This window comes from Grampus griseus, assembly GCF_964374135.1.
Source record: "Grampus griseus genome assembly, chromosome: 4".
Lineage (NCBI taxonomy): Eukaryota > Metazoa > Chordata > Mammalia > Artiodactyla > Delphinidae > Grampus > Grampus griseus.
Genome location: NC_138997.1, coordinates 130,522,417 through 130,531,481, shown reverse-complemented (window position 1 = coordinate 130,531,481; position 9,065 = coordinate 130,522,417).

Genomic DNA, 9,065 nt, shown 5'->3' with positions numbered 1-9,065 from the left:
TTCCCCAACCTTACTGAACTACTTGTAGTTCTTAGAAGGTTCTGCTCTCTCCAGCTGACCTTTGCTCAGGCTGCAGCTTCTGCCAGCAGTGCCCCCCACACCTTTCCTTGTTCTGCCTGGCTAACTCTTCAGAGTTCAGCTCAAATAATCCTAACTCCTGGGAAGCTCACCTTGATCCCCCAAGGCTCAGTTTCCCTTCTAGGTCCTCCTACATCATGCTGGCATGAACCTAAAAAGAGAACTTTTGACATTGATCTGTAATTGTCAGTTTATTGTCTGCCTCTCCGACTAACCTGCTGGTACTTAATAGTATTACTTGTTGATTCTTCAGTACCTAGCACAGAACACAAAACAAAGTCAGAAATCTATAAATATTTGTTAAATAAACAAATGTCTTGAAACATACAAGGCATCTTACTCTTTCTCCTTTTTTGTATTCCATGTTTTCCCAAAAAGTTTCTCACTTAATGCCCTATCCTATGTGTGCTAGCCCACAGGCAGAAAATCCACAACAGATCATATTACTACGAGTCTGGGTCCATGTGACAGCTATATTGCTCATTGAAAACTAATAGATTAGTATAGGGATTTTACAGTCTTATACTTTCATTAACGTAAGTTCTGCCCTGGAGGAAAAAAACCTCCATGTGCTGGCAAAAGCTGACATCTGAGCATTTAAAACAAAAGGGCCACAACTCTGAACTATGGTAAATTACTAAGGTAAAGACCTCTTGGGAGGCCTTCTCTGGCTACATCTGGACCTTGAGTCATTCACTCATTCAAATATGTAATAAACCCCCACTAAATGGCAACCTTCATTGCAAGCACTGAGGATATCGCAGGGAACAAGACAGACGAGCCCTACCCACCATGGAGTCACATTCTAGTGGGGGTTAGCAGAGGGCCAAATAATAAACATGTGAAAAATAAGAGAGTTTCAGGCAGTACTAAATACTGTGAAAACAATTAAGCAGGATAGGAAATGATTAAAGTTGGGGAGAAGGGATGACAGCTCTTTAGATGTGTGGTCAGGATAAAAGGCTTCTCTGAGGGATGGACATTTGAGCTGCAACCTAAGTAATGAGAATGAATCAGCCATGAGAAAATCTGGGAGCAGAGAATTCCAGGCTGGAAAAAGAGCAAATGCAAAACCTCAAAGGTAGGAATGAGCTTGGTGCATTCAAAGAAAGATAGAAAACCAATTTGGCTAGAGCATAATGAACAAGGAATGTGAGTTAAGAGCAATCAGAGGGTAGATGTACAACAGATCATAAGGGCCATGATGAGGAGCTTGGATTTTATTCTAATTGCAAGGGAAAGACATTAGGGAAGTATAGTTAGGGAAGTGATAGTCTGATTTATATTGTTAAATGGCTAATGATTGAGAATGAATTCTAGGAAGGCAAGAGTGGAAACCCAGGAGCCAGACAAGAGGCTATTGTCATGGTCTAAATGAGAGCTGCTGATGGCTTGTACCAGGATGGTAGCAGTAGACATAGTGAGAAGTGGTCCGTCAAATTTGGGATCATATTTTGGAGGTAGGATCAACAGGACTTGATCTTCGATTGGATGTTGCAGGCAAGAGAAAAAAGAAGAATCAAAGTTGTGATCTTTTGGTTCTTCTCATCAGGAATTCCTGCACCTGCTTGCCAATAAAAATTTGTTCTGCCGGAGAACCTCCTTTCAGTAACCATAACAAAGTCAAAGCCAGTCAAAATTTCCGCTAGTGTATGACAATATTTGAATTATGCATGCCAGTTTATGACAGAGGATTCAAGAACAGTTTATTCTTCATTAAACTGAAGCTTTAAGCTCCTGATTTTTTTTTTTTGTAATCTAAAAAGCAGCTCATTTTCTAAAGACCCAAGTTGCTTACAAAACAAAGATTCGTGCTTTATAATCTTATTGTCTCATATGAGGGCCATATTTTATATCATTGTTTTATGAATGTTAAAAGGCTTAGCAGGCCAAGTAACTTACAGTACAGGAAGAAACAGAATGGCACGCCTAATCTCCTTATAATCAACCCCTAATGTATTCATTCACCTTCTATGAAACTCTGGCAACAATGTGTCTTGAAGAACTAGCTGTTTAAGGCTACAGAGCAATTCTCTTTCTCCTGAACTTAACTATTCTGATGTTTCATATACTGCCCAGTAACAGTCCTTTAGAAAATAACATTTTGAAAACAAACTACACTCATTAGTATGTACAAATCTATGAAATATACACAAAATATTATTAGAAAAATAACAGGTAGGATTGAATGTAATTTCATGGCTAAAAAAACATAGGAAAATTCACAGTAGTATTTGTGGTGTTAATATGCACAGCACTGTTTAGGACTGAGAACGTTTAGGGGACTCAGTAAACCACATCCCTCTTCCTACCAAGTTGTGAGCCAACTGAAAAACAGGAAAAAGAGTAGACAGCTGAGAACTGTCGTTCTTCCTGATAAAGCTGACGCTGGAGGCGAGATGGCGCCAGTGGGCCTCCCAACGCTGAACCCTAGGACAAGGTAGACTTACCACTGGGTTGCTGACTGGCAGAACGGGATTACAGAAACTCTCCCCTCCACCTACTCCAAAGACTTGTCCCTGTAAATTCTGCAGCATAAAGGAATAGACTAGAAGTCATGATTCCTGATGGCAGCCTGGCCCCAAGGGTAAGACTGGCCAAAGGGCTGAGCTTTCTCATGCAGCTTCTCACTATGTAGTATCTTACTCAATGGGGAAGAGGAAAGGCTGGCCCAAGACACCAGGAATGTTAATAAAACCCCCTGCAACTTACACCACATTCCCCACATAATTTTATTCTCTTAACCTAGTAATCTCCAAACTGGAATAAATCTACCCTGGGATTCTACTTTCCAAGAGGAATACAAGCACAGATAATTTTAAGGAAATCAATTCCATTTATTCAACTTTCACCTACTCCTTCCTAAAGCTGAGCTGTCTAAAATATGACTGAGGTTGAGATTTCACAACAATTCAATTTTTCCAATTCTATTTTAAAATCAGTCTTTTCTCACTTATAAAACACAGGCATCCTCTCACCCATCCCAGATATTACTATGACAATTTGCTCCCATGTGCAAAAAGCCTCTAAGGTACCGTACAAAGGAACAATTCTAAATAGTGATGTCAATATTTAATTTAATCAATGCATTATAAGTAGCAGGAGGATTTCCTGGCTTTCCTTATCTTAAATATATTTCTATTAAGAGAAAAGCATGGTGCTAGAAATTGGGTATTTTGGTCTGTGCGGGAGTGTTCTGAGTTCAGATAATTGTAGAGCAGGGTGGCAAGAGTTACGATCATTTTTGTCTAATGCCATTTCCTCTTCCATTTCCTGATGGTGTCAAACAATACTGTTGAGATAGCAAACAGAAATACTGAAGGAGGTTGAGCCCTATTTCCTGTGGGTAACAAACCCACAGCAAAGTTTCATGCTCCAGATATCTCTCTCAGAATTCAAAAATGGAAGATATGTAGAAAACATTCTGGGAAATACCAGTTACAAGGCACATCTGCTCAGTAATGAGAGAGAACTTGGTGCCATCCTCCTGTGTCTCAACTGCATATTTCAGATGATTTCAAGGAAAAGGATGTTAAAAAAATTCCAAATTTCCTTCTAACAGATCATCATTACATTACATGTAAAAGGAACATATATCACAGATACATTAATGTTTTGTAGTGCTTTTTGAACAATCATTCAGACTCATGGGAGAAAATATTTTCACTAGTTTTTACCTGAAGATTATTGAATATAGTAAGTCTATACTTGTTTTCTTACCCAAACACTTCTACTTATTATTTGTTAACCACTTCTCACCTCATTATTCATTCCTATCTTTTATGTAATACACTTAGATTTAGATATATAATTTTCTATTGTAAATAATGCATTGAACATCATTTATTCATCTTTTGTAAGCCCTGCACCTAATAGTTCCCCAACTTGTTTTCTTATTGTGTCCTAGCAGGAAATGACATCCATGAACTAACTGGAGAGGAGGAGCTTCATCCATTTCATTAAGAGACATATTTCCAGGAAAATTTTAGTTCTCTTTAGTAATTATTTGGAAAAATTTGTAATGTACTTAAGATTAATTATGTATTACTACTAATAATTGTAAAAATAACTCAATCCAAAAGAAATTTTTGGCATTTAGAACCTTTTGGTGGTAGAAATTTTTTAAAATTATAAACAATTTTTTGACTGCCACAAAGACTGATAGGGTGAGCAATAAAATACATTTGAGCATAAAATATATTTTTAAGACTTCTGTGGGGAAGTAGAATAAAAACACAAATTCAAAGAGAAAAAAAGAGTAATGTAAAATTTCTGTAAATATGGATGATGGTGAGTATTCAATTTCTATGGGATTTAATTTCACTAAATGCATTTTTAAGTGCTATAACCCTTTACACTTTAAAATATTCATATTTAGATTACACCAGAAATTACATCTTTTGCAACTAAGGACAAAAAATTTTACAAGTGAACCTAAAAATTATTTTGGGTGTATGTCAGTAAAAATGTATGAAGACCATTGCTTTGACCCTTTCAGCTTACCCACTGAGATCACCTTAGGACATGGTTACCCCCTTGGGTAAGAAGTCAGCAGTCAGTTAGCGTAGTCCTGCTCCCATCTTCATAAGGTCACTTCAATACTGATTTCAGCTCTTTTGTGGAATCTCGTGGGGCCACTGGTAAAGGGTAGGTGTTGTTCCCAGAATGCCCTGAATGGGTCAGAACAATACATCAATTAAATCAGCTCCCATGCTATTCTGTACGCAAGGCTAAAATTCACAACCTGTTCTATTGCCACCTCAAATTATGTCTCACTACCTTGTTCAACATTACCAGAAGTTCTAAAAGAAGATCAAATGATAACATAAAAATACTCTAAAAACTAAAAGCCAAAAAGACATCCTCAATCTGATTATGACCCCTTTCCAATATGAATTTTCCAGCACGAAATGAAAAGTTCAGACATTACATTATCTTATTCTTCTGAATTACAGCCCAAAGTAATCAGTACCGACTTCATGTTAAAGTCCAAAATTATTAACTTCCAACTTGTTAACACTCTTGCGCTTGTGGATTAAAGTTCAAACAACAGGTTTTTTCACTCCATGGCAGTGAGCTTAGCTCCCAAGCCTGAAGCTCCCCTTCCCCCAGAGCGCCTATCCTGTTAAGCTTACCCCAAGCCTCCCTTGTCCTGGGCAGGCCCCCCTGGCATGGGCAGACCCCTGTGAAACTTGTGGTATGAAGCAGCAGAGTAGAAAGCATACTTTCTGTGGGCGGCCTGGCTCCCATGAGAAAGGAGAGAGGAAGAAGGTGGGCTGCACACGCCAAACTTACACATCAGGAAACTTGTTAGAAGCGCTGGAATGAGGTATCGAGTGTTATGTTAGTGGCACCCCCTCCATACTTTAAGAAACATCTGATGTGGGAAAGAAGTGTTTTCCCCTAAAATAGAGAAATAGAACAGAATTACAAGAAACAGTCTATCTTATTTAAGAAATATTTATTGAGCTCAAATTTCTAAGCTACATTTGCTGAGAGATTCCTAAGTGAATCAGAGCTGGATGCTGCCTAACAACCAACCACTAACATTTGTAACATAGTCATATATGTCAATGCCATATATTTTAGGTTTCTGTTACAGCAGTGCCCTACTTCCAGTACCAATTTTTGTATTACTATCGATCAGGCTTTATTTGCTACCAAACAACCACAAATATCTCAGCGACTTAGAACAGCAGAAACGTATTTCTCACTCATACAACCATGTGTATTAGCTAAGGAGTCTTTTCCACTTTGTACTGACCCTAGGACCCTGGCTGATGGAAGCAGCCACCATGTGGAATATTGTTGTGGTGGTAGATTAAATAAGGCCACAAGTTCTTTGTCACTCTTCCCCCCAATCCCCATCAAGAGGTGGAGTTTATTTACCCTCCCCTTGAAACTGAGTTGCCCATGTGACTGCTTTAACCAATAGAATGTGTTATTTCCAAGACTAAGCCTTACAAACACCTGGAAGCTTTTGCTTTTTGAAGAGTCCTGAGCCACCATGTAAGAAGTCAGGCTACTCTGCAGGAGAAGCCATTTAAACTGAGGCCCTGCAATAACACTGGAAAAAGAAAGGCTCAGCCATTCTAGCATCCCCATCGAGCCTCCAGATTACTCCCGTCCAACAATACCTGGCTGGAACCACATGAGAGACACCAAGCAAGATTAGACAACTGCCCATGAGCCCATTCAACCCACAAAACCATTGACGATAATAAAATGGTTACGCTTTTAAGTCACTAAGATTTGGGATAGTTTGTTATGCAGCAATAGGTAACTAAAACTTTCCGTCACCGTGCCAGAAGGAAAGAGCATGAGAAACTGTGCACGGGTTCTTAAAGCTTTTGCTCGCAAGTGACACAGATCACTTCAATCACACTTCAATGGCCATGCTAAGTTGAAAGGAGGGAAATGCAAGTTGGCTACGTGAGAAAAGAAATGGAAAAGAGGGCTTCCCTGGTGGTGCAGTGGTTAAGAATCCGCCTGCCAATGTAGGGGACACGGGTTCGAGCCCTGGTCCGGGAAGATCCCACATGCTGTGGAGCAACTAAGCTCGTGCACCACAACTACTGAGCCTGGGCTCTAGAGCCTGCGAGCCACGAGTGCTGAAGCCTGTGTGCCTAGAGCCCGTGCTCCACAACAAAAGAAGCCACCGTAGGGACTTTCCTGGTGGCACAGTGGTTAGGAATCCGCCTGCCAAAGCAGGGGACACGGGTTTGAGCCCTGGTCTGGGAAGATCCCACATGCCACAGAGCAACTAAGCCCGCACACACCACAACTACTGAGCCTACGCTCTAGAGCCCGTGCTCTGCAATGAGAAGCCACCGTAATGAGAAGTCCGCGCACCGCGACGAAGAGTAGCCCCTGCTCGCTGAAACTAGAGAAAGCCCGCATGCAGCAACGAAGACCCCACGCAGCCAAAAATAAATAAATAAAATAAATAAATTTATTTAAAAAAAAAAGAAATGGAAAAATTTGTTGGGTAGTGTGGATACCTCCAGAGAGGGGTCAGGCCTAGAGAGGTACATCTTCCATAGAGATGACAAGTCAATCAGTAAGCAGCAGATTACATTTGTAAGGGAAAGGCAGGGAAGTCATCTGTGGATTTATGGAGGCCTTTGAGTTCCAACTGAGTTTCTGAGATAGCTGAGGACCACTGGAGATAGGTATCTGAGTAAAGGAAATCAGTATACAGGACTAGTCCCTTCATGTAGTAATGAAGGAGGGAAAGACAGAGCAGGCCACCAGTCTGAAAGTTACTACAGTATTCAAAAAAAGAGTATCCTACTGGGAGAGATTTCTCCTGTGGGGAGTGGGGGGGCTTCAAGTGTGAAGTTGAGATGCTTATTTTATCAAGGATATAAAAGAAAATGTTTACTGGGTCCGTAAGCCATGGCCGCTGAGCCTGCGCGTCCGGAGCCTGTGCTCCACAGTGGGAGAGGCCACAACAGTGAGAGGCCCGCGTACTGCAAAAAAAAAAAAAAAAAAAAGAAAGAAAATGTTTAATTCTCATGGCAGAATGTTAATTACCTACCCACCATTTCCCACCCTACTTCCCTGACAACAGAACTTCAAAACTGCTTAGTTCCTCTCTTCCCCCCAAACCAATCAGGAAAAAGAAAACTATACACACATAATTCAGTACCAAGGTAAATCCCAACTGGTCTAAGCCAGTGGTTCTTAACCAGCATCATTTCTCTAGGGAGTGTGTGTGGGATGGAGGGGAAGAGGGTTTTTTTTTTTTCTTTTTTTGGTGTCACAATGCCTTGGGTTGCTATTAAATTTAGTAGGAAGGCACCAGAGATGCTAAATGACCAGCAACGCATGCCACAGTCCTGTATAATAACTGTCAAAAGCCAGATAAACACTAACCAATCATGGTAATCCCATGCTCCTTGTCAGTCACTGTTTTAGGGACTAGCTAGCAACCCAGTTCTGGTAAATAAGATATAAGGAGTGGCCAGCTATGAAGCCTCTGGGGTGGTTTCTTCCTGCTTGTCGATGTTGTCCCAACCATATGACACCTGGGACTGCTACAGCCATCTTCTCCCTAAAACCAGTGTCTTCCCAAGCTCCCTGTTTCCATTATTGCCACTTCCATTTCCTTTTACCAGGTCCTGAAGCAATTTTGACTTCTCTTAACCATTAACCTTAGGATGACCACTTGAGGTTGGCTTAGGACAGTCTAATTTTACTTCTATTCTCCCAGTGTAATTAACGGTGCCCCCTTTATCTTCGGAAAGTATTCTAGATTGGAGGAGTACAGACTATACATGGTCATTACCCCCAATTAAATCTTGTTCACTCTGCCTCAAGAAAATACCTCTAAAGCAGGGGTCAGCAAACTATGGCCTATAGGCTGTTTCTGTACCTCTGGAAAGTGAAAAAAAAAAAAAGTTTTTTACATGTTTAAATGATTGAAAAAAAGTTAACGGGACTTCCCTGGTGGTCCAGTGGTTAAGACTCCGCACTACCAATGCAGGGAGCGTGAGTTCAACCCCTGGTTGGGGAACTAAGATCCTGCATGCTGGGCAGCACAGCCAAAATAAAATTTAAAAAAAAGTTAAAAGAATATTTCATGATATCTAAAATTATATCAAATTAAAATTTCAGTGTCCAAAAATAAAGTTTTGTTGGAACACAGCCAAGCTCATTCCTTGAAGTATTGTCTATGGCTGCTTTCTCACTACACGACAGAGTTGAGTAATTATGATAGAGAACACTTAAAATATTAATGTTTGGCCCTTTGAAGAAAAGCTTGCAGACCCCTGCTCTAATGCTGTCATTAGTCCTGCGTTCCCTCACTTCCCTTACTCCTTGCACCAATACGGTAGCCTACTTAACTGGTTTCCCATTCTTTTCCCCACTCCAATCTTTCATACCAATCCTAGCAGAGAACTCTCTACAGAAGAGTTTTGATCCTGTCACTTGCCTCTTCCATATCTTCAGAGGCTCCTCCAAAACCGGGAATATGAAGTCCA